The sequence below is a fragment of the Triturus cristatus genome, chromosome 1_1 (assembly GCF_964204655.1).
Source record: "Triturus cristatus chromosome 1_1, aTriCri1.1, whole genome shotgun sequence".
In the NCBI taxonomy this organism is placed as follows: domain Eukaryota; kingdom Metazoa; phylum Chordata; class Amphibia; order Caudata; family Salamandridae; genus Triturus; species Triturus cristatus.
Window position 1 is genome coordinate 289460639 of NC_140579.1, and position 25576 is coordinate 289486214.

Genomic DNA, 25576 nt, shown 5'->3' on the forward strand with positions numbered 1-25576 from the left:
GAAGGTTAGTAGGCATAGCAGAAATTGTAGCAGATAGGCAGTTTCTGATTTGAAAAAGCAGCTAAAGCCATTAGATAGCCTGTATCTTCACAGGATTAGCAATAAGTGGCATGCACATCACACACATTCCCCATATGAGTTTATGTACCGAGGTTGTAAATGACAGAATAATACATAACACGATATCCACCTAAGGGAAATGAAGCACTCTCACACACAGCATTCCAATAAGGAGCGGATAACCCTGCAATATTTTCCTGAGGGTATTTTAGCACAATTTACAGAATTTGATCCTCTTTCCCCTGAAAGTAAAGTAGTTACTGAGAAGTCATATTTATGGTTTTAATTTTATTTCATAGAATACCTTGGAATATTGTTGCCATTTTATATACACCCACCAGTTAGATTTAGAAGACTTTTGGCATAACCTCAAATATGTCAGTGCCACCCTCTTTATTAAATGCTAAGCTTCACATGCGTGGTCTAGAAAGGAAATAACATGAGCCCCACTCTCTTTAATAACTTATAAATTTTGTGCCAAGAATAGAGGCGCATAATATTAGCAAGACAAAAACATGTTAATAATGCTAATGGCCTCATGGTCTTTGAGGGTCTTGAATGTTGAAACTCAGGCCTAGCCTGCAGCTGTTAGGATGTTTTCTGCTCAGACAGCCTCAAAAAGCCCTTTGTGCTTCTGGGTGAGTGGGATCCAAAACCCCGGAGTGCACACTAACTCACACATTACTCTCCAGATTGACCATGTTTGGCTGATAGTCAAGACTGGGCAAACATTGCTTCTGAAGGATTTCTGGACCTTGTCAGCATCTAGATGAACTAATGTCCTGTCACATGGTTTGCATGTAGCAGGGTCAAAAAATAAAGAAGACAGGTTTTTTTTAGCACTTTTTTAGGACTGTAAATGATGTTTAAATAAACTTTCTTGTGTGAAAATGACCAACCTGAAACAAAGCTTCCGTAATTAAAAGGGTCACCACAGCATCGCCAGTTACCTAGACAGAGTATTTAAAGAAAGCTCTGTTGCAGGGATTCTGTTTAGAAACAGATCTATGCCTGGGACCACAGGACGTCAGAATATAGGGATTGAGTCTCAGTACCACATCAGTACCTATGAGCCCAAGTCCGACTAGCTCATAGCGCCTGACTTGCATTCCTAACCTTCCAGAGTAACATGTGAATTGGCAACCTAGAACACAAAACTCTAGTCCCCAAGGGAACAGTGGAAACAAATCATCACATTTCTTTCTCTCTCTCATGCATGTCCATAATCAACAAAAGGAGGACAAGAGGAAAGTTTACAATATTTATTGAAGCTACAGTTGCCTATTATGAAGCAGTTCTGCTGTGATTAGAAAACATATACAACTAAGCAAAGTAATCACCATGTCAAGCCCTATCATGGTGACTGATATGTCTATCTAAGTCTTCCCTCATTATATGAGCACAGAACAATATCCCTGATCTCTCGGATTAGCACCAAACCCCATACATGGTATTGTAGTTATGTGGTCCGCATCATTGTAGGTATAAAATCAGCTTATGCAAGATTGTTGTGACCGTTCCAAGACCTTTTCCCTCTGCATGAATCCTCCTCTCTATTTTTCAAAGGGCACGTCTCCATTTATATGATAAGAAGTGCTGTTTTGGAAAACAGCAGCTGTGCCCATGTTATGTCTGAATGTTGTGAGATGTTTCCTGATCAAGCACAACAAAACAAGGCACTATGTTGTTCGACCTTGTACGAAATGTACAAACTAAATCCCAAGAAGAAGAACTGAGTAATAATAACACGTGCAGCCTATTTCTAAAATTATAAGGTGGCACGAAAATAAGGGCCTAAGGTGGAACTTACGCCACCACCTTGCTTGGGAAAATAACATAACTAGTAACAAAAAATATGAGGCACAAGACAAGCAAAGTTAATGCTATGGTAATTGACAAACCATTAAAAAAAAATTATAATCCTAATAAAAAAGATATAGCATGTAAATTGTGAAAACTTAGCCAAATTAAGGTGAGCCGGAGGCATTCAGAGTTTCTTCCACAAATTCAATGGTAAGTGAATCCAGAACGGATTCAGTCTCCGCAGACGCTGACTCCGCAGTTCCACAGTTTAAAAGCTCCAAAGCACAGATATGATGCATGTTATCAACCGATGCTGAGGAAGTATCCTGTTGTCCTGCATCAGTGTTATGAGAGCCAGAGTTTAGCATTCCTGGTGCTGCAGCGCCAGTCTCCCTTTGAGTGGCTCATACCATGTATCTTGAAGGAGCCGTAAGTTCATGGGACAACTCATGGGGCTGATTCCACAGTGTTGGAAGCATTAAAAATGTGTTGTATTAATTTGCCTAAAAGAGATTAGTGTTCAACAAGGACTATATTTCACTGGATGTCCTTGCAACTTGCAAGTCAAAAGTTTCTCAGGCATGGTTTGAGTCTGCTTAGCTTGTAAAAATCTGCCTTTAAAGTTGGAATGGAAGGCCACAACGAGCTATCATAACACCCTTGAGGGGGAAAGAAGAGCACGTTATTACAGCTGGTCTCTATCAGGAAAACTGATAAAATATATGGGATCATGCCACAACAATTCTGATCATTTACCATTAAATAGCTTCCATTTGTAAAGACTGTAATGAGGGAGAAAATTGAAATAACTAGTATTCCTTTTAGAAAACAGGCCAAATAAGCATCTGGTGCATTACATGTGTTGTGTATGACCTCGTATGCACGAACAAGTGAATGTCAGACAGAAGAGTTGCATACCTTTCTAGTAAGGAAGACTTTCCTATTTGTGCGTTCACAGCAATTAAAAAATGGGAGTGACCATAACTCATGAATGAAGCTGCCTCTGAGGTGCTCGTATCTACCAACAGGGAAATGTTTTGTGCAAGCTGTAAATTGAAATGTTGAAATTGGCAAACATATTACGCCATGTAATACCATACAGAAGAAAGCTTTTCTGCTATAGTGAATGGGAGCTGTTCTAACTTCTTGAGATGTAACATTGTCTATGAGGCATCTTTCTTAGCCATGAGGCATTGTTTACAAATCGGGCTGAAAGGTAACAACAGGCTTCGCACGCAAGAGCGGCGTGTGACTGATTCCCACATCCGGCCATCAGTATGAAGCAGACAATAATATCGTTGTCCTGCATTGAGCCCATCATCATGAGCTCTAAGCCATGGAAGTTTTAATCAAGGAAAATATCATCACCAATATTTATCATTGATATCTACGTGACTTCACCAATGTTATCTCACTAGTGCTCTTCGATATATCCAATCCGGAATATGATGCGGAAACAATACTAGAGATACCCAATACGAATGACGGTGTTGAAAGAATAATAGACTCAGCACAGATTCATTGGATAGATATTAGATCTTACAATTGAAGCTTTGTAGCCCTTTTTTCCTGACAAAGGCACGGTCCTGTGCCGAAACGGGCGTAGAGAAGAACATTGTCATACTAATTGTGCCACACATTTTTGTCAATGAAATTCATAATTGTATATCAATGATTATGGAAAATGTGTTTTTCTAAAAACTTGTGTGGAATGCATGAGACAACACGAATGATGGCATGAACGGATTAGTGTGATTCCATCATTCGATTTTATTAACTTTTCTCTTTATCAGAATATCTCTAATAAAATAATTTTTGTATTTTTCTATGAAAAAAAGTTATGTTGGTTCTTTCTTCTGTTTATCTATCACCTGTATAAAATTGATTGAATGATGTTTGTTGCATTTATGTTGCCTGAAGTATTTACATTGATTTAGAATTAGGGTACCGCCATGGTACGCGACCGTTCTTCATGGTCTGGAGTGTCCAGCTAAACTGCATGATGGATCTAAGCTGACTCTGCCCATGGTACAATGAAGACATGTCACTTTGCATGATATCAATAATAGATGACACAATGTTATTCAGATTGTAAATGTGAGAAGACAATGTATTAATAATATTATCAACAACAGCAAGCATTTTATCCAGATTATATTGAACAATTTGTCTTAAACGTGCAGCAGCTTCCATTTGGGACAATTTCCAAATTCAATCATATGTAGCATAAATAAATCTTTTGGAACACGGAGACTTAGGACCCAATAGAAAATCTGATAAGTCCATGTCTTTCAATAGAAGATAAGGATGTTGTTTTACTGCAGATAGTGTGGAATGTTCCAACCATTGTTGACATAATTTTCCCACTGAATAGGTAGTGACAATTCCTGAGTGTTGAGATTGGGAATAACAAGGGTCAGGTCTGCTTGCCTTAAACCCTGGTTTGGAATTTGAAAAACTAGCATGACAACCATGTGTTTCCAATGGCCACAGTAACCACCCACCAGGACCTGAGTGTGTGGTGTTAAATGTACCATTGTGCAACATACTGTCAAGTTGTTCAGCAATGAAATGTGTTAAATGTTGCCAATTTTCAAATTGTGCAAGGAAAAGAATGTTAGGCAATCCTAGACACATGGTCTGCTGAATCGTATGGTCCAGAAAAATCATTTGTGTTGGAATTAATCAAGTTCTAAATAAGGTGTATGTACCCTGAACTTGCCAGGCTTTAGTACCCCAGATGGATTTCATTTCATTTTTTTCTTTTCAGTAACCATAGCCTTTCATAGCCAATTGTGTGACAAATGAATCTGTATAGATCAGATTAGTTTGTGTACGCATATATTTTTTGGGTGGTGTAGGAACCAGTTTCAAATAAAAAGGATTTGTCATATCATATCCTGTAAAGTATGTGAATTTATCTTTATATGTTTTTGAACTCCCTTGTGGGGCAGTTGGACAATGTTCCCATTGTATATAATTAAAAAGTGTGTGTTGAACACTTACTCGAGGCAAATAGTGATGTCCATAATGATGGTAACAGAACATTTCACCATAATTAGCAGAATTAAGGTACAGCTCCTCTGACTCGAAAAGGTATACTATTCCAGCTCTTAGAGCATGGAATTTACAGTTTCAACATCCCAGTCATCAGAATGTAACCCAGGTACTATCACATCCCAGGTAGAAACCCTAAACACACATGGCATCTGAAGGATCTCCGTAGGTCCAAATATATAAGGAACCTTATCCCAAATAATTCCATCAGTTACTGGAACATCTGAAATGTTCACGAGGGACAAGTTTCTATTTAGTTATTGTGAAGATGAATGAAGCGACAATACCTTGTTGACCAGCTCTGTGGCAAAACGTTCTGGAAGATAGTGGGCATTAATCAGCAGAAAAAAAACAGTCACAAATCCAATCCACAAGAATAGAAAATCAAGGAAAGTGTTATCCAAACATAAATCTAAGGAGGGACCAGAAAAGTATGTTTCATCCAGGAAAAGAAAACACAAACCTGTGAAGGTGGAGTGTCTACAATGGAGGAAGTGTCAAACAAGTAGGGTGAAAAATCATCTGCTCCCACAAGATAACCAGAAGGCATTTATCGAAATACAAGAGCTGCATGTACATTTAGAGAACTAATAAAATCCAAAATAGGTGGATCTGTAGAAATGACATTAGCTGCAGAAGATGCTGTAGTAAGTACAGTACTCGCCTCAGTCGTTTTGCTTGCTGTTGTAGTGGAAGCAGGTAGTAAATGAGGAGCATTCTCTACTGCCCAGCTGGGGATAAACCGCCTTGGAGGTGCTCACAAGCTGCAGAGGAATTTCCTGTATGCTATGAAAGGATTTAAAGAACTACCAAGGACACTATTTAGAATCTGCTACATGATGCAACTTGATGTGATCAACGTTTACAAAATGATTGTCTTTAGAACCAGGTCGTGGTGGCAAAATTATAGTTCATGTACCTTGAACGCCAAGGCCTTACACGGGTGCATGGTATGACGGGCCAAACTCCTTCTGCACAGAGATTCCCAACTTGTGGAAATAGGACTGGAGACAGTAATAAAAATTACACACTAGAAGTGTGGAGAATTCAGGATCTGTATGTTATAGTGTGAGAAGCAAAGCTTTCAATTCAGCCATCAGCGCAGTACGGTCTCCTAAGCACTGAGTGGGAGTTTTTTGCGGGTGGAACTTTCCATCCAACATCACACCAAAACAGTAGTATACACTACTGAATATTGGTGCTTGATTCTGATAACAGGCTGGGCTGAACCATCAGTATAAACTACATATTTATATTGATTAAGAGACAAAACAGTGCTGGGCATGGGATAAACATGCTCATTTTGCAGAAATTCTTTTGTCTCTAAGCATGGGTCAAAGACGAGGTCTACATCAACAGCTGTTAAGGATGTAGCCCATTGTCTCTATCTAAGATGGAGGGCTTTAGTGTTAGCAATGCTAATTTTTGTGACAGACTCTAAGGCTGGCCCTGGAGTAACGACAATAATGTGTTTCCTTTTTGCAAGCCATCTGCACTGCAGTCAGTATTTGTTCAGTGGATGCAAAACGCATTTCGGCAGAAGGAAATAAATGTGATTTATATGCAATTGGCATTGTCTCACCATTGTTAAAGGTGATATAAGTAGATCCAATCGCACCTGCTATGACATGATGACTAGTTTAGTGGTATTTAGACGTGTGTGTATCTGTCTGGTCTGATGTCCAAAATGAACTGAAAAATCAGGGTGAGTCAGTTCATATAGTGACTTAATGTGTAGTGTATGTTCTGCCAGTATAAAGGAATCCTGAAAAAGATTGCAGTATCTTCAAAGTATTTTGAGGTTGTTGTAGCTGAGCACACTGGTGGTGCAAGGCTTTTGCCTTCATGTGTAAGTTCATATCCTCAAAACAGGACACTTAGAAATGCTATATTAGATTTCTTAAAGTTGGACTTGTAGCCAATTTCTGCAAACCCCAACATTATGCTAGCTACTCTGGCTAGATGTGGGTTTAACTCATTGTCTGTCAGATAAATGCCATCTACATAAGTCAATGCGTCTGGGTCAGCATCGTGTAGAATTGACACTATGTGGACAGCAAACAGTCGCGGACTGTTCTTATAGCCCATGGCTAGTCGCGCAAAGCGATGTTGAAAACCAAGCACGTAGAAGGCAGTCCAATCCCTGCTTTCAGGCACTAAATTTTGCCAGAAAGAACCAATGAAAATGTCCAAGGTTGCTTTGTATTTTTTGTGGACTATATTATGAAGTGCCGTACTGTGTGTATTTTGTATTGGAAAAGTGTGTGTATAACTGTTTAAATATTTGTAGTCTAAGATAATGTGATATGATTAATCTGGTTTTAAAACAGGCAAAAGTGGATTATTCATTGGACACAGGGTTCATTTACTCCAATTGGGAGAGTATTTCACAAACAGGTGTTTTAGCATCCTGTTTCATGGGGATGTTGTGGGTGCACATGTGGGCTGGACCTTATGGGTATGACATGATAAGGAGAGTCCTTATCCCCGGCGACATGATTGCAATATTAGCCTGGGGCTTTTGAAAGAGCCCATTCTGCTGCATAGTCTTGTTTGACTTCATCAGGTACAAGCGCAGAAAATGAAGGAATTATTACAGCCTCACCTTGTGGGGATGTTTGGACAAATTACGGGGGCCAATCGACCTCTGCTAAAAGGATATCGTAAGATTATGTAAAATGTTTCCAGAAAATTGTTCAAATGGTGCTCTTTATATCCCCCTCAATTTGTATATCCAAATTAAGGTATAGACTGCTTCATAAACTATGCCCCAATTTTTACAGTCACTTATAACAGAAACCATTCCATGGGGTAAGCACATAGTCAATATTCTGTACTTGTATTGTGGTCCCGTAAGGGGAAGCACAGCTTCAATCTGATCAATATTTTTATTTTTTGGGATGATCCAAAATTGTATTTCTTTATGATTTGTAGGAATCTTGCCCGTAATAAAATTAACAATGACAGGACTTATTGTTGGTACTGCCAGCAACTGGGCTTGCCCTGGCAAGCCTGCCCTAGCTGGGACAGCCAACAAGGTGCGTAAAACATTTTGAGTTAAGGCCTTCATAGTCGAACTAGACCAGTTTGCAATTTCCTTAAAAGTTTACAATTGTTGTAGCTCTTGAGCATTGGCATTCGCTATATGAGGGAATGGTGTATAACTAGCTAGTCTGACCAGGTCACCACATCATTGCCACGAGGACCCATACATACTGGTGCAGGAACGTGTGGAAGGGTGCCTTGGAACCAAGTTTGATGTTCCCAATGTGAGAGTAGTATTTCTAAGACCACATATGCTCTATATGCTACTGGTGGTGCAACAGCAGTGTATTCATGAAATGTGTCAGTTTGACCATCCACAGCTGGAAAGTTGACCCAAGAATAAAAGCGATGGCCATCGTTGGCTTCCACCACAAAAATAAATTCACCCCCTGATTAGTAAGGCTACGTACAGATACATGTGCATGAACTGCAGGTCTACAGTTATCCTTTTAAAGGTCCAAACTTGAACAACCAACAGAAAAATGAGGGGCTTACAAATATAATGTGGAGGATTAACCCCCCTACCCCCCAACACCACAGACGTCTCCAGTGGTAGGTGTAAGGCTATTATGGACACACACAAGCACTACTCAGGAGACCTGCTCAAGCAGTACCAGACCAACATTGGTAGCTTTATGTTGCAGGGATTCTGTTTGGAAACAGAACTATGCCTGGGGCCACAGGAAGTCAGAATGTAGGACTGAGTCTCCATACTACATCAGTACCTATGGGCCCAAAGTCGCTTAGCTCATAATGCCTCACTTGCACTCCTAACCTTCCAGAGTAGTGAATTGGCAACCTAGAACACAACACTGTAGTTCCCTAGGGAACCGTGTAAACAGATCATCACCTTTTGTTCTCTCACTCGTGCATGTCCATAATAAAAGAAGGACAAGAGGCAAGTTTACAATATTTATTGAAACTGCTGTTGTCTATTATGAAGCAGTTCTGCTGCGATTAGAAGATATATACAAATAATCAAAGTAGTCAGCATTTCGAGCAAACTGTATACACTTAAATGCCCTATCATGGTGACTGATATGCCTGCCTAAGTCTACCCTCACTACCTGAGCACAGAACCATATCAGTAATCTCTGGAATTAGCACCTAACCCATAGCTGGTTTTGTAGTTATGCGGTCTGCATCATTGTAGGTGTAAACTCAGTTTATGCAAGGCTAGTGAGCCCGTACCAAGACCTTTCCTCTCCGCATGAACCCTCTCTGTTTTTCAAAGGGCATGTATCTGTTTATATGATAAGAAGTGCAATGTTGGAAAACAGCAGCTGTGCCCATGTTATGTCTTAATGTTGTGAGATGTTGCCTGACCGAGCACAGAAAAACAGGGCACTGTGTTGTTCGACCTTGTAAGAAATGTACAGACTAAATCCTAAGAACAACAACTGATTACAGTAACATGTGCAGCCTATTTTTAAAAAAATAGCGCTGCACGAGAATAATTGTTTTACGTGTGATGTGCAACTCAGTTGTGGCCTAAAACTTGCAGTTTGGCTAAAATAAGGGAGAACTACAATGGGCCTACGGTGGAACTTACTACAGGTCCAAGTTATCAGGCATGAGCAAAATAGCTATAAGTTATTGACAGATTCCCAGAGATGAGAATAGATGGCCTCTGGCAGTCTCTTGAACTGCACCCAGGTCATGAGCCTGCAGACGAGCTAATGTTTTCCAATACCCAGCTCATCAGTAAAGCATCGAAGGTTGGGATGCCAGATGTGGCAACTTTTCAACAGACAGGGAATGGAATAAACTGCCTGGAAATCATGTTCAGATTTTTTCACAACTAAGCAGCACTGCTGCTACTCCAAATTCAAATTATTTTGGCTCCTATGTAGTACCTCTTTGGCCATTTCAGATATTTTAAGCCATATTTTGGTCAAAAGAGGAGATGGGTGAATAATAAATATAACAGAAAAGCGTACAAAATGTGTCCCAGTGTCACCGCCATTGCCTTTGGATCTATCCTCTAGCTGTACAGAAATGAGCGGCTGTGTATTTAGGCAAGAGACAAAAACTTCCACCAACCACAGCCTCTAGAAAACATCAAGGCCCTGCCTGGTGACCACTTAAACATGCATGATATAAATCACTACAGTTATGAGAATGTTTCCCTTCAGACGTTGATTTTGCTTGGGATGTGTTCCTCTGACCTGCACGATGTGAAAATCCATGTGAAACGATCCTGGGGAAGATCAGCAAACAATTTTTGGGTTGTGCCCCCCGTGCTGGATGCTTTCACAATCCAAATGGCCATCTAACTGTCTTTGGCCAGACTCTTCTTCACAATTTATGTGAAGGGGTTGAGTTTGTGGGGACCATTCTCACCTGTGCCTCAGGAACCCTAGCATTGGCTTTAGAATCTTGGTGAAATACCCAAGAGCAAGGCTGAAGGAAGAGCAATGAACTGCCAAATGGGGCCTATCTGCCTAATTCTGTGGTAGTCTGTAGGATCCAGACAGTTTGGATTAGATATGTAAAAGTCCTTTAAATGAAAATGACCCAGCCACTCAATGTGAGAATCAGTCTATTAAGAAGTCGTGTCTCTTCCAACTTAAAGCAACAATGTGTTCCCCTTTTTGTTTGGCTTTTGCAAGTTAATGACTGAATGAAAGCCTGAAACTTTCCTTCACAATAGCTAAGAAGTTATTCCTTTTATAAACCTTACATATTTCCAAAGACGCCATATCCATCAATAGTTTAAAATAGAACCTCTTGAATGTGGACTTGATCTTTTGCCAGTTTCAAAATATGTTATAATTTACTATCTATTATGAAAGCATTCAAGGCGTAGGCTCTAAATCTGGAAACATCCAAACCCATCTCCTGCATGAACCGTCCTCTCCAATGGAGTAAGAGAAGAGATTAAATGGATGGAAAAAGTATCCTTGTTGAAATTATCTACTGACAAGGCCTTATGTCTTAATGCCTTGATTACCTCCTCATAGGATTAAAGTCATCGAACCACACAGAAATCTGGATGGTCTGAAAAACCTGGTAAGACAGTGTTGGTTCTCCTCAAAACTGTAAGTTTCTTATGGATACTTCTACCTTTAGATACCTCATCTTTGAATATTCCAGGCACCTGGATGTATCTGGCAACTTCTGACATAGCTCTCCCATGCTCGTAGGGGTGCAGGCTTCATGTTAATGTGGGAAGTGGACTCCTGGTAACTTAATTGGAGCCATTAAAGAGCCCACCTCGGCTCAATGATATTAGTTCAGGTTTTTTTTCTATAGCTTCCGACACAGGTCTAGACTTTCCTTCCTTGGTTTAAGAGGTGATTTTTCAGTTTTCAAAACATTTCTAACAGTGTGTTATGGACCTGTTCCCACCAAAGATGCCAGGATATAAATGCTGCCATTGGTAAGAGTGTCAAATGTCTATTGTGGGACCCCAATGAAAGTGGTCTATGGTGTGTGAGCTCCAGATTAGACTCATCATCCTGTGCCAATGGATGAACCCGAAGGCAATAGAGAAAATGGAGGTCAAACATTTTATGGCCTGTTCAAAGGTGTCGGTCCAGATCTCGGTGAGTCTCCTGCTCCTCACCCTCATTCAGTTCCTTTAAGAACAAAAGAAAGAAGCACAAAAGATGTATTTTTTCCAGAGGGCGTTCAAGATTAAAAGGTAGGTCCTCACCTCCATTCTTCCCAACGTTAAAGAATGTGAGGAAGCCGGACCTTCGGACATTCCATCCCATCAGCTGTCACCCAGTCCAGAGGGAGTGTTTTTCTCTGGCTCAGACCACAGAAGAATAGCAGAATGCTGCTCTATTGTTGACTGCCCATCAGCTGTTGCCCAGTCCAGAGGTGGTGTTTTTTCCCAACTCAGATGAGGAGGAAGAACAGAATGGCTCTCCAGCACAGACCACCTTTGACCCTCGAACGAAGACCTCAGCAAAGGTTTCCAGTATGATGTGCACCAACACACACACACCAAGCTCAAAAAAGGCCTTGTGCAGAGGAAGAGCTCCACCCTCGAGAGGGTCGGGTGTGGAGCCCTTCTACTACCATGCAGCCTTCTGGCCCATCGTCACCTTCTGGTCGTTGAGCACCAAGATTCTCCACAAGCCTCAAGGACATTTGAAGTTTAAGACACCCTCGGCACAAGCAGAGGCCAGGCTTAATATTCAGGCCACCTTCGACTCTAAGCGTTACAACAAACAAATGATGGACGGAATGCTGACAATGCATACATTCTCCCCCAGTCAAGAGATCTGGGTTAAATCCATCGTTCTTTTGCCCACTACACCACCCCAGTTTAGACATGGCCATATGTAAATCAGTCTTGACCCTGTGCCTCATGGGAACAGTCCAGCCCGAACTGCCAAGCCATGTCTTCCCTGGACCGGAATCAAGCATCCTAGGACCGGTTTCTGGCTATCAGCCGTCATCAGCCAGGATAGCTTGACTCCAGTGGCGTAGTGAGCACGGGTCCCACGTCTGGGAATACCCATCCCACTTAGGGCGAAAAGCGTTACAACAAACAAATGATGGACGGAATGCTGACAATGCATACATTCTCCCCCAGTCAAGAGATCTGGGTTAAATCCATCGTTCTTTTGCCCACTACACCACCCCAGTTTAGACATGGCCATATGCAAATCAGTCTTGACCCTGTGCCTCATGGGAACAGTCCAGCCCGAACTGCCAAGCCATGTCTTCCCTGGACCGGAATCAAGCATCCTAGGACCGGTTTCTGGCTATCAGCCGTCATCAGCCAGGATAGCTTGACTCCAGTGGCGTAGTGAGCACGGGTCCCACGTCTGGGAATACCCATCCCACTTAGGGCGAAAAGCGTTACAACAAACAAATGATGGACGGAATGCTGACAATGCATACATTCTCCCCCAGTCAAGAGATCTGGGTTAAATCCATCGTTCTTTTGCCCACTACACCACCCCAGTTTAGACATGGCCATATGCAAATCAGTCTTGACCCTGTGCCTCATGGGAACAGTCCAGCCCGAACTGCCAAGCCATGTCTTCCCTGGACCGGAATCAAGCATCCTAGCACCGGTTTCTGGCTATCAGCCGTCATCAGCCAGGATAGCTTGACTCCAGTGGCGTAGTGAGCACGGGTCCCACGTCTGGGAATACCCATCCCACTTAGGGCGAAAAGCGTTACAACAAACAAATGATGGACGGAATGCTGACAATGCATACATTCTCCCCCAGTCAAGAGATCTGGGTTAAATCCATCGTTCTTTTGCCCACTACACCACCCCAGTTTAGACATGGCCATATGCAAATCAGTCTTGACCCTGTGCCTCATGGGAACAGTCCAGCCCGAACTGCCAAGCCATGTCTTCCCTGGACCGGAATCAAGCATCCTAGGACCGGTTTCTGGCTATCAGCCGTCATCAGCCAGGATAGCTTGACTCCAGTGGCGTAGTGAGCACGGGTCCCACGTCTGGGAATACCCATCCCACTTAGGGCGAAAAGCGTTACAACAAACAAATGATGGACGGAATGCTGACAATGCATACATTCTCCCCCAGTCAAGAGATCTGGATTAAATCCATCGTTCTTTTGCCCACTACACCACCCCAGTTTAGACATGGCCATATGCAAATCAGTCTTGACCCTGTGCCTCATGGGAACAGTCCAGCCCGAACTGCCACGCACACCTTCGACTCTAAGGCCGTCGCCGGCGGCAAAACCACCATTTACACCTAGGATTTAATCGATGCCGGGCACCAACAACTTGGGGAAAGCAACCCACAGAGACACCAGGAGGAACTGGACGCATTTAGTACTTTCCTTTTGTTGCTGTCCTTCTGGGCAGCCAAGTTGTGGGTAACATCACTTACACTCTGCTCCTGATGATGAAGCTGTTTCCTTGTACCTGCTGCCAGGGCTGCAGTCTGCCGACGTTCACTGCTAAAATCATCCTTTTCTGACATTTGCAGCCAGGGACCTCCTCTCTGCAAAGAGATTCAAACTAGCTGCTTGCAATGGCCCACACTCTGCATTACAGCCTTTGGGCTCGTTCCAATGCTGCTCACCTTCCCCTGGTACGGGATTCATGCTGCAGCCCTCCGCGTCTTTCATACAGCAGCTGGAACCCTCACACAAAAGCCAGCCAATTGTTTGTCTTGCTCCTGTAAATTCATGACGTAAGTACTCGAAGAATTCATACAGGGAGAGATCGCAGGCTCCCAGAATGGTGGTTAAAGGAACTACTACACTATCAGCATTCTATTTCTAGGCCATGACATTGGTCCAGAAAGGTGAGGGAAAAGCCGCACTTGCGATGGCTTCTTAACCAGTTGCCGCCATGTTCCCTCTGTTCCACCAGGGTTAGTTTACATTCTAGTTCTGTCCACCCACAGGCGTTGCCTGTAGTTCCCAGTAGGACATGAGAATTTTCTTGAAAATTATGGCAGCGGCTGCAGCACATCTCTGGATGTCAGGGGCCCTAGTCTTCTACCTCGACTACTGCCTGTGGAAGGCATGCTTCCCTTAGGCAGTCGTCACCCTCCTCCAGACTGCGATGAACCTCCTAATATCGTTAGGGTTTACTTTTCACGGGCCAAAGTCATATCTGACTCCTTCGCAGATGCTGCCCTTCTTCATCGGAGCCACCCTGTAAACGATGCAGTTTCATGCCGATCTCACAGAGACCAGAGGCCAGGAAATTGGGGCTATGGTCCCAATGTTTCTGTCTCTGTCCTGAATCTCAGTGAGGATGAATCTGAGGCTGCTGCCTTTATCCTGGCGGTCAAGCACTCCAGATGGCTTATGAAGGCTGTAAAGTGGGATTTGAAGTCCCAGTGGACACAGCACCAGGGGGATCTTTCTGATTTGGTCTTGGTTTCTGAGAAGACTGCAAACAATCTGCAGTGGTGGCTGCAGGACCATGATTAGGTCAGCGGCAGACCCCCTCTCCTTACCCCACTCAGGGCACACAGTGCTGACCGATGTATCGCTTCTGGGTTCGGGAGGTCATTGGGGAGAGGGTAGATCAAAGGCATCTGGTCTCTGGCGAAGGCTGGCTCCTACCATTCTTCTGGAGCTGAGAGCCAATCTTTTGGCATTGAAAGACTTCCTGCCCTCCATTAAATTGAAGCATGGTTTAGGTGCTTAAGGACAATACCACCGCCATGTGGTTCCGGAGCAATCAGTGTGGAGTGGGGCCATAGACCTAGTGCCAGGAGGTTTTGCATCTCTGGATGTGTCTAGCTCACCAAGGAATGTTTCTGGCTGGTGTCACATCACCTGACGGGTTCCCTGAAGGCAAGAGTGGGTGAACTAAGCTGGTGACGCTTTGAGGATCATGAATGGCAGTTACATATGAAAGTGGCGTAGTGTCCTTTATGAGAAAGGGGATAACCCTGGCTCGATCCTTTTGCCCCTGCTGAGAATGTACAATGTCATCTCTTTTGCATGAGAGAGTTTCTAAGGCCTCTCTCACTCAGAGACGTTTTGCATATAGATCAACTCAGAACTCCTGTATGCCTTTCTGTTGATTCCTCCCATGCCTCAAATTCTGGAGAAGATCATAACCAACTGAGCCCAAGCCATCCTAGTGGCCTTGAATTGAGCACAGAGAGTGTGCTTTCCAGAACACCTGTGCATGAGCATCTGTTCTCTGATCAGGCTGCCCCTTCGGGAGGATCTCCCTGTTGCAGCAGCAGGGCAGAGCCCTGCATCAGGTCATAGTTGAAGATTGGGCAGTGGCAGCTGAGCTCTTCCTTGACATCATCTTGGCAGCCAGGCCTCCCTCAAACAAACTGCATACGCCTGTCTGTGGGACAAATTTGTAGCTTGGTGTGCTACTAATCAGACTGACCCACTTCATTCTAAGCTGTCTGAAGTGTTGTTGTTGGTATTGTCCCTTGCTCAATAGGAATTTGCTCTGGGCACTGTTGAAGGGTATCTGTCGACTCTTCTAGCCTTTTTACAGTTGTTGGACCCTCCTTCATTGTTACAGTAATGATTTTTCTTGAGGGTTTACAGTAAACTGTTGGTTGGGGCCCACTGGTGAGTCGTGAGCCAATTTTTGGTGAGTCGCCAAAGTCCTGCTCTATATGTGGTTAATATTAAGGATGCAAGGGAGCTGAGCATAGTCCATATATCTAATTTTAAAACAAATCCCTGTAAATATTCCCAAGCAGTGCTCCTTGAACCATCCAGTATTTGTTGGTTCTGTTTTTTTTAATTACACAGCCATTTCAACAGACTGCTTACTGTGCGTGATCATGCACAACCATTTCACCTTTGCATGCCTTTCACTCATAAATTGGGAAATATGAATGTGCTGACTTTGGATATGTGGAACAAGATTCTAGCACCCGGCATTGGCTCAAAATCCTTTACTTTTTGGGTAATTCACTTAATCTTATGTGCTAATAAGAAGATTACTTTGACCTTGTGAAATGAAATCTGCTGCTCTAAAGTGCCCCAATGTCCTTGGGATGTGTTTGCGCTGTATAAAACTACTGTGCATATTGCACCTTGCTTAAAAACAAAAATGGATATGAGGCCTTCCTCCATGCTCTGCTGCAGAAGGGGTTTTTCAAATTTGCTAACATCTCTGATATCAATGCCAATATTTTTTAGAAGCCAAATGATTTTAGTGAACAAATGAAACGGGCCAGCATCATACTCTGAAAAGTGTTCCAGCTGAAGACTCAACTGCAGTTCATGATCTGCCTCTTCAATGGGCAAATCAGTATCTTAGCCATAGTCACATATCAAAGGGCGTGGTCAAGGTTGTGACTTTTACAATCACATGTTGGTATCATGTTAAAAGATTGCCTCAGTCTTATGTCCATTAAAACTAGGTGGCTCATGAAAGTTTGTTGTTCTAAAAGTTGGATCGTGGTTCTAAAACATTGTGGAAGCACAGATTTATAGTATATGTTGCCCCCTTCTTCTTTTATAATGTCCCAATGGGATTTGTACTTGGTTCTTACACTCCTCATATGAGCTCCCTTTGCACCTCTCCACAGCTCTCCTCTTTTGTTGCTCACCCTCATAACAAGCATTTCTCGTAGCCTTAACAACTGCAGGTGAACGAGCTACATGCCCTCTCCGTCAACCCACCTTACATCACCTTCTATCCAGATAAGCTGGACTTGTAGATCCTTCCTTCCGAAGGTAGTAACTACATTTATTGTCTGGCAGAAGTATACCCTTCTGCCATTCTTTACTCCATCTCACCCCTCTAAGGAGAAGGAGAGACTCTATCAATTTTATCCGAAAAGGGCCCTTAGATTTCATTTTGATCATACCAGAGAACACTGAGTGGACGTCTGACTCTTTATTGGATTCACTGGAGCAAAGAAAGGCATTGCTGTGCATAAGAGGACCATATCCTACTGGTTCATTCTCTACATGAGTATCTGCTACACATTGGCCGAAAAGCAGTCCCCAGAGGACTTGCGGACTCCCTCCACCAGGGCCAAGGCTGCTACCACTGCGTTGGCATGTGGGGTGCCTGTCCTGGACATTTGCCAGGCAGCAGCGTGGGTGTCCTTCCATATGTTCACAAACCACTTTTGTCTGTACAATCAGGTGCCTTGGGAAGGGCACTTTGCCAACTCAGTCATGCAGGACTTTTCGGTTTGTTTACAGACCCACTGCCTGGGAGGTACTGCTTTGATATTATTCAAAAGGTAAATAATCTACTGTTAGAAGTCTGTATTAGAAGAACGCGTTGCTTACCTTTGGTACCACGCTGGTAGAGACTCTATCTAACCGCAGATTCTTTGTTGACTGTCTCTTCCTCCCCGCTCTGTGTACTGGGCTCTTCTCATTTAAAAAGGGCCCAATTAGAGATCCGCACACTAGTCACTACCAATCTGAAGTTTGGATTCTACACCTGCGGGCATGCATGGTTCAGAAAGCAACTGATCAGCATGAGTGTTGCCTATATAGGGTCCTGTGCTTCGCTTTCAGAGTACAGCGACTTTGTTGAGGAGCTGCGTGGTCTCTACTGACCACACGCATGGGTACTGCTTAAGATTTTCCTGATCCAGTCTGAAACCTGGGGAGTATTAAAAAGGTGACACATCTATGGTGAAATGGTCTCTGCTAGAAACAGCTTTTCCAAAGGTAAGGCTTTAAGTAAAGGTCAGTTTCTCATGCAGGGTGTTAGGAATATAGTGGAGACGTTTCGACCTAGCATGCTAAATGAGGATGCAAACCTGTAGAAATAAACAACATTATTTGCATGTGGGATAGTGCTCCAATTAGTTACTTTTGATAGGCACTAGTGTCAGATGACCAGTCTGTCTGCTACTAGGCTACTGAGTAACCACAGTTTCAGCAAGAACAGCAGATCAGCTCACGGGTTGGATGCACAAAGTAATGGTTTAAAGGATATGTTGGGGAACATAGAGAACTTTAGACTTTGCTCGAAGGAAGCAGTAATCTCATGATTGTATCATTAAGAGAGAAAATATAAAGCAATGCAAACATCTAAAAGGAGATTCTGCAAATGCTGGGGTGGATGTCCTCTGATGTTCACCCTTAAATGTTTTGGTTGCGGTATAAATTACGAAAGTAAATTCATATCCTTTTGGATACCCATGTCTTAGCATGGCACAGGAAGGGGGTGAAGAAAGACCCCCCCCCTCCGCCAGGAAATGGAAGTGTATTGCCTGCATTCCCATTAGCTGGAGGGTGGAAACCCAGACACTGAAGTTAGGAGGCTGGAGACCGGGCCACGTTTTCAAATTCCATGAAGACCTTGTTAGCAAGAATCTGCCATTAGTTCTTCCTTAACACCACCATTTGGTGGATGGTAGAGGTGAGGTGTCGGACTACAATTTCTGTTGTTCAAGGTGAGGACATTTTACATGACGCCTGCCCCAGATCTGCTGCTTCTGGAAGGTTGATGACAGCCGGGTGCAAATATCTCACACCTCATTGTTCTCACGTTGTGGGTAGTCCACCTTGGACTCTGCCTGTTTACCTGCTGTGTGAAATCTCAGTTTATACAAAGACTGCATCTACAGGGCAGTCTGCGAAAGGGCACTTGAAAGTGAACCAAACCAAACAGTCTGTCAGCTTGAGGCAGTCCACGCATTCTCTGTGGTTCAGTTTGCAGTAGAGTAAAATGCACCACAACAAGAAAAAATAGAAATATTGATGGCAGTGTGAGATGAAAGGATTATAACTGGAACGGGAGCGCATGTAGCAGCAACCAGGCCATTTAAGACTTATTATTATTTAAATGTTTTGAGGCTTGTTCCCTCTGTAAACGATGTCCAATTATCCTGTTTAAAAAAGAAACTCCGCTTTTACTGATTTTAATTCCAGGCATAATCTGAAACTAAATAATATGAATCGTGATGATGCGCATGCCAAAGAAACGTGAATCATGCTGGTGCGCTGCAAATAGAGCTTGAAGTATGAATGTTGATGCATCTCAACATGATAAACTTGTGTTTAAGTTGTTAATCCCTTCCCCTAATATTTACCCCTCATCACTCTTTATTGTGCTCACTGAAGTTTTGCAGACTGGACAGGCTTCCTCTGAGCCCCTACTGCCACTTAAATGAGGCTTTGACTGGCACATTAATGGGCACCTGGGCTAAGGTGAACCGGCGTGTCACCAGGCGCCACAGACCTGTACTAGAGAACCCCTACTTTTTAACTCTACACCCTACACCAGAAAGTCTGGTAGTTCAAGCTCCCACCAGCATGATTTTTCTGTACATGGTTAAACAGAGACCCCTCTGATGGGTTCAGGAGTCCACCGAACTACCAGAACTGCCCACTCGCAGACAACCCTCACCTGTCAAGAGGCCCCTCAATTACAAAAAGTGCTTGAAATAGAAAAATAGAAGTGCAGGTACTCTGTACCAGAGTACCTGCTTGTTTCCGAGAAGTTCCGGTGCTCTCCAATTAAAAGTATTATATTTCTCTTGAGAAGTACCGGGTTTCTCCCTCACAAAATAAAAAAGTTCCGGTACTCAGTACCGGACAGTATCGACCCATTTAGACTGGGCCATTGGAACAGGGGAAATTTGGGTTGCTCTTTCAATAACAGCCGGGAAAAGCTCTCTGTAGTCGAGACCTGAAACGAGGCTGGTGGTATGAGGGGCTAACACCCTACAAGGACACCATCATACAGATACTACACAGGAAAAACAGAATCCTGCAGAGAAGATTGTACTGCTTTACAAGTTACTACATGCAGCCAAAAATAAAGAATTTTGAGCAAGGTAGAAAAAAAGGAAGGAGATATAAAGGCATGTTAGCATTGACTTCAAACATGCTGAAGAAGTTTATTGGGGAATCCCACGTGTCTGATGCAATATTAAAACCAAATTACATGTTATTCACCAGAGAATGGAGTCAACATATTAAAATGCTATATGGAGTAGATATGATGTATTGCAATTGTTTCTTTTGCATTAGTCAGGATCTGGGCACCCTAGGTGTATACTCACAATGTCATTGTAGTAAAGGCTCAGACTTGCAAGATCCCCGAGATGATCAATGAGGTAATCCTATACACACAGCACACCTGCTTATGCCAAGCCATCAACATGTACACTACATTCAGGTACTAGGAGCATACGGGCTGAAAATAGGCCATATGAACTCCGCACTTACCCATGAATCCTCAAGCACAGACCACTGACTCGCTGCCCAAATACAAATATTCACAAATATATTCTAACTCCACCATTAGGCCTAGGAAATGACAGCAACAGGCCTCGATATTAGAAGAGAAGACGGCACAATAACACTTCACTTAAGGAAGCAAAAAGTAACTTCGGGGCCCTTGTGACAACGTTGTCAGTCAATGGGAGTTGAATCAAGAGTTGTGCTTCATTCGTGAAGTTGTAGACTCTTGGGACCCGAGCTGGAGTGACCTTACGTGCACAAATGATCGCCAAACATTCAGTGGAAAACATCAGACGTCGGGTGAGATATTTGTGCCCCGGCTCAGAAAGCGGCGGCTCTTTCAAACTGCACCTGTGCGCACGTCGGTCAGCCAGCCCATTTGCCTGGCCCTCTAAGCTCCTTCCCCATACTTTAAATATATCAGTGGTGGGTGAGATGAGTGGTATTCGTTTAGGGAAGGAGAGACTACGCACTTAGTTTAACAGATGTGGGAAACAGATTGAAAGCAGCGCCATGAACCGTCAGTCCCTCTCCCTCACCCCAAAGGGCTGAGAGGCGTGAGAGGCGCTTGACAGAGGCCTGCCAGGATCCCGGAACTGGACAAATGGTGAGCGAGAAAGGACCAGGCCGAGGACTGAAGGGTAGATTCAGTGACGCCACCTGCCCCAATTACCGTGTCCATACCCCCAGTTAATGCTTTCTTAGCTGACGTGCAAAACGTAAGTTCAAGCGCATGATAAAAACAACTTAATTTATTAGAAGTACCCCCAGTTAATGCTTTCTTAGCTGACGTGAAAAACGTAAGTTCAAGCGCATGATAGCCGCTATGAGCGCGCGTGTGCACATCCGTACGCCAATTAAAGTAAACAAAGATGGCGTCGGGCTGTCCACATGCGCGTGCATGTTTTGTCCCTCCAAACGCGTGCACAGCTTGAATCGATTACAAAAGGCCTTTGCATGGCGAGAGCAGCGCTGCACACTGCTAACGCCAGGCGAGACCTAAAAATCACTTCTGAAGACCAGGCACATGCTCAACTGTTTCCACTTCCAGAACACATGCCACTGAGTCCCTTTTCTTTTCCTAGGTCATCAGGCACAATTCTGTGCCCAATGGCCTTTCTCCAACTCCTGTCGGCTTCAGTGCCTTTTTCCATTGACTGTGCTTAGTATTTTAGATTTAGCCTTTCTATAATAACAAGATTGCTTAAATGCTGTTAGAAAACTGGGTATCAGTGTGTCATGGCAGAAGGCGCAGGTGTACAGACATGATTTTTTTTACTTCTATCAAGTACCATTTACAGACTTATAAAGTCTCATTGTTTCAGAGCGATGGTAGCTGCTTTTGGCCACTTTGGGGTATTTGTATTGTATTGCAACATTTATATAGTGCTTGCTACCCCTATGCAGGGTGCTAAAGTGCTTGCCTATATGGTAAGTGTTTCCATGTTGTGTGTGATAACCACCGAAGTCCGGTTATTGGAATATGGGATGCAGCGCTTAGTAGTTTGATGGATGAAAAAGTATGAGATAGAGGTGTGCAGTTTATGCTTTTTAGTAGGCTGGTAGCTTTGAATCACTCTGTAGGTCCCTTTATGGTATTTCATATAATCATAGTCCAGCTAGCAGATTACCACACTGAGTTGTCCATTCTGAGATGTTTTGTTGTTGTTATATGGTTTACTGCTATGGACTAGTACAGTACTGGGTGATGGACATGATCCACAACAGTTTTATCTTATGTGAGTGTAAGAGTGTCAATCAGTATATGTAAATTATTATGCAGTCTGTATGAGCTACAATCGACTGCCCCACTGCTGAGTGTTATGGTATTAGTATTATTGTGGGCCATGGGGGTTTATAGATTGTATTGTATTGCAATGACATTTATATAGTGCTTACTACCCCTGACGAGGCATTTACACTTTGGTTGATTTTGAATTATCCTTGTGCCCTTAAAGAAACCATTCCATGCATTTAACTGCAGTGTCTATGTAGTTAATTACATTAACCTGTGTACTTTATTGTTGTATTTCCTTTTAGCTGTAATTTACCAAACATCACCAGACATAGTGGAGGGAACACACAGCAGCGCGGGGCAAGAAGAGTTTAAATATCAAGCAGGCGTAACCTACTCTTATCATAATAAACAATTATGACTAATTGGAGAGGCGTCCATTCACAGTACACAGTATGGAAATTGGAGTGTACCTGCACCCGAGTGCAAAGGTATTTATGTTTAATGGTTTATTCCTTTGACCCCACACATATGTGACTGCAAAACAAAATGCTCCTTAAGTTATTGTACAGGCAAACCTTTTTATGGAGAATACAGTTATTATGCGTGTTTGCCTGAGAGAGCTCTTGTAGAGATAGCTAAATTACCAAGAAGCATTAAGATGCAAAGTGCAGCAGACTTAAGGAAAGACACTGAAAATGACCACGAAGATTAGAACAAATTCTAACTGGACGTTGGACCTGCGCATAGGATTTGAATTAAACGTTTTATGGGTAAGCAAATAAAAAAGTGGCACTGTATTTGTAGAAAGCACTGAGAATGGACCCTATTTTGGGGTTAGACGTCGGTACTGGCCTGACTGTTGGTGTGGCCTTCCTACATGGGGAATGGCTAGCTTCAGAAAATTAAGATTTCTGTGCATCAGTGCTGGCAGAAGGCAACCCCTTTGCTCAAATGCCATGCTTCCAGCCATACTCCTATGTTGATGGCTTGATGACACTGCCGTCCTGACCTGCATTAGTTTCTAACTAGCCCTGTGTTTTTCCAACAGTGAAGTCTGAATTCATGCAGGCACCCTGGAGATCCTTCATCTGTTTTAATGTTGTTGAATTGAGATAAGTATGAAGATAACCCTCTTCTCCCCTCTCCCCCACAAAATCCTCTCAGGATGAGCCCATCAGATTATATTTATTTTGGAAAAGCAAATTGGTCCTCATCCACAGAGTGGCGATTATTCATGATTAAGGTGGATCCCATGGTAGGGGAACTTTTACCTTCGAGACTGGCTCAGTCACCCAGTCTTGTATTTTGAAAGAACACTTTATTAAGGAACTAGATCAATGTGTCACCATTTTTAAAAGCCAATGCCTAGCTTTCTTTGAAAAGATCTTCATTCCCAGGATTTTAGCTGAGGTGGTTAAAGCGGGCTCCCAGAGAATCTAAGGCTCTGAAAGAAGCATCCAGTGGATTTAGATGTTTTTATTTCCCCAGTAGAGGGGCGCCAGTGGTGACTTCAGTGGAGCTTCATGCATCGGCATGATGTCAAGGTACAGATTGTGCCCTCTTACGATCAATGGCTAAGAGAAAGACTGATGTGCTTTGTTCACAATTGGTTTTATATAACCTGCGATAATTGGTATCCCCAGACTGCCACAGGATTTCATATAGCATTTCTTGTTTTTATATCTTTGAAAGAGAAGCAGCTTTGATAGACAAGGAAGTGTTAACCTTGGCGAACAAGTGGGTGAGAGGGAGGAGATTTGTCAAGACTCATCTGTATCCTAGAGCTTTTGTCAGTAATATTTTCCTAGCAGAGAAAAAGGACAAGGAATATACCTCGTAATCAACATCTGAGAATTTAAAAAGGGGTTTGGCTTCCTGCAGTTCAAGGTGGTGAGTATCCATCGTCATACACAATAAAAAGTATACATATTGAAAACAATTATTGATGCCTGGTATATGGATCTGAAACACCCATTCAAGCCTAAATCTGCAGCTAGAAAAACAACAAGGCCATGCGTTGTGAGACTCCTTGGCACGTGTACTGCCCTCGTTTCAAGATGACATCCGGGATGACCTTGTCCAGATAACTCGAGATGGGCAAGAAGCAGCTCAATGGCTTATTCGTTGTGGATTGCCACTGAATTATTGGGTCGGGCCATGGCCTCCTCTCTGGAGTTACGTCGCTGCGCCTGGCTTCATGCCTCTGATTTTTCAGAGGCTGTTTAATCCACTTTGATTGATATGTCTTTTGATGGCGCCCATCGTTTAAGCGCATAGGCTGTCCCTGCCTAGCGACGATATCAGGTGAGGTAGGGTGGAGCAGAACCTTAACTCTGCTTCCATGGTCTCCCGTACTAGGATGGTACGGGGAACTGTCATATTTTTTGTTCACATCTGTGCCATTTCGGGGCAGTTGCCCATTGGCTTTCTTGTCAAGTCCCCTTTGTATCTATGGGTCACACCCGGTGGGTGTTCCTGTCCTCTGCAGGTACACTTTTTCTTATTGTACGGTCAATGACAGGATGTAGATCCCACAATATGTGACATAGATTGTTTTCTGGACTCAAGTACGCCTGTTCTTACAGGCTCCATTCAGCAGGTTAGATTTTTACCCAGGATCTTGTTCTATAGTAAGTATCTTGCTTGCATTGTGCGGATGCACTGCAGCCGTGCTTCCTGTACTGCAGGGACCATCTTCTATATGCCTTGTAGGCCATTTTGGGATCTGTTCTAGTACTTAGTATCTCTTATAGGGACTTCCATTGTGTGCCTGTGCAATTTATTGGTTGTGAATTCGCCTTGCACCTGCTCCCAATGCAACCATCGGAGATGTTGTCTCTCATCCCCATAGCACCTGTCTTTTCTACTGGGCATATTTTCTCGTTTAGCAGGAGCAGTGCACCGAGTGGCGCACTGCTTTCCCTGGGTTGGATTCCCACTGTGGCCTGCTTGTAGCTGAGTCCCACAAAAAAAGTAAAAAATAAAGAAAAGGAGCCAGGGTAGGAATACCCTGACCCCCACATATGGTGGGGTGGGGGGTCCAACAGGGACCCTGCTGGGGTTTAAATGTATTTTTTTTTAAATTGCGCCGGAAATTTGCAAGTTGACCCATGGATCTGTGTCCCAAAAAAAAAGCCAAATCCTGAGGGCAGTTTTTATAACAATGCGGGGGTGCCCTTGCGGCACCCCATGCTCCCCGGGGACCGCCACCTCTCCAGGGCAATGAATAATAGAAATACTGGATGGCCCGCCACACCCCCCACAGCCA

The 25576-nt window shown here is 43.3% G+C and overlaps 1 pseudogene across 1 annotated transcript in view; it reads left to right on the forward strand.

Annotated features, from left to right (window-relative positions):
• Positions 1 to 25576, forward strand: part of LOC146870136 (complement component receptor 1-like protein) — a 796036-nt pseudogene that overhangs the window by 371923 nt on the left and 398537 nt on the right. Inside the window, exon 5 of the transcript XR_014978076.1 lies at positions 22611 to 22796. The product of XR_014978076.1 is annotated as a complement component receptor 1-like protein (transcript). The remainder of the gene's footprint in view (positions 1 to 22610; positions 22797 to 25576) is intronic.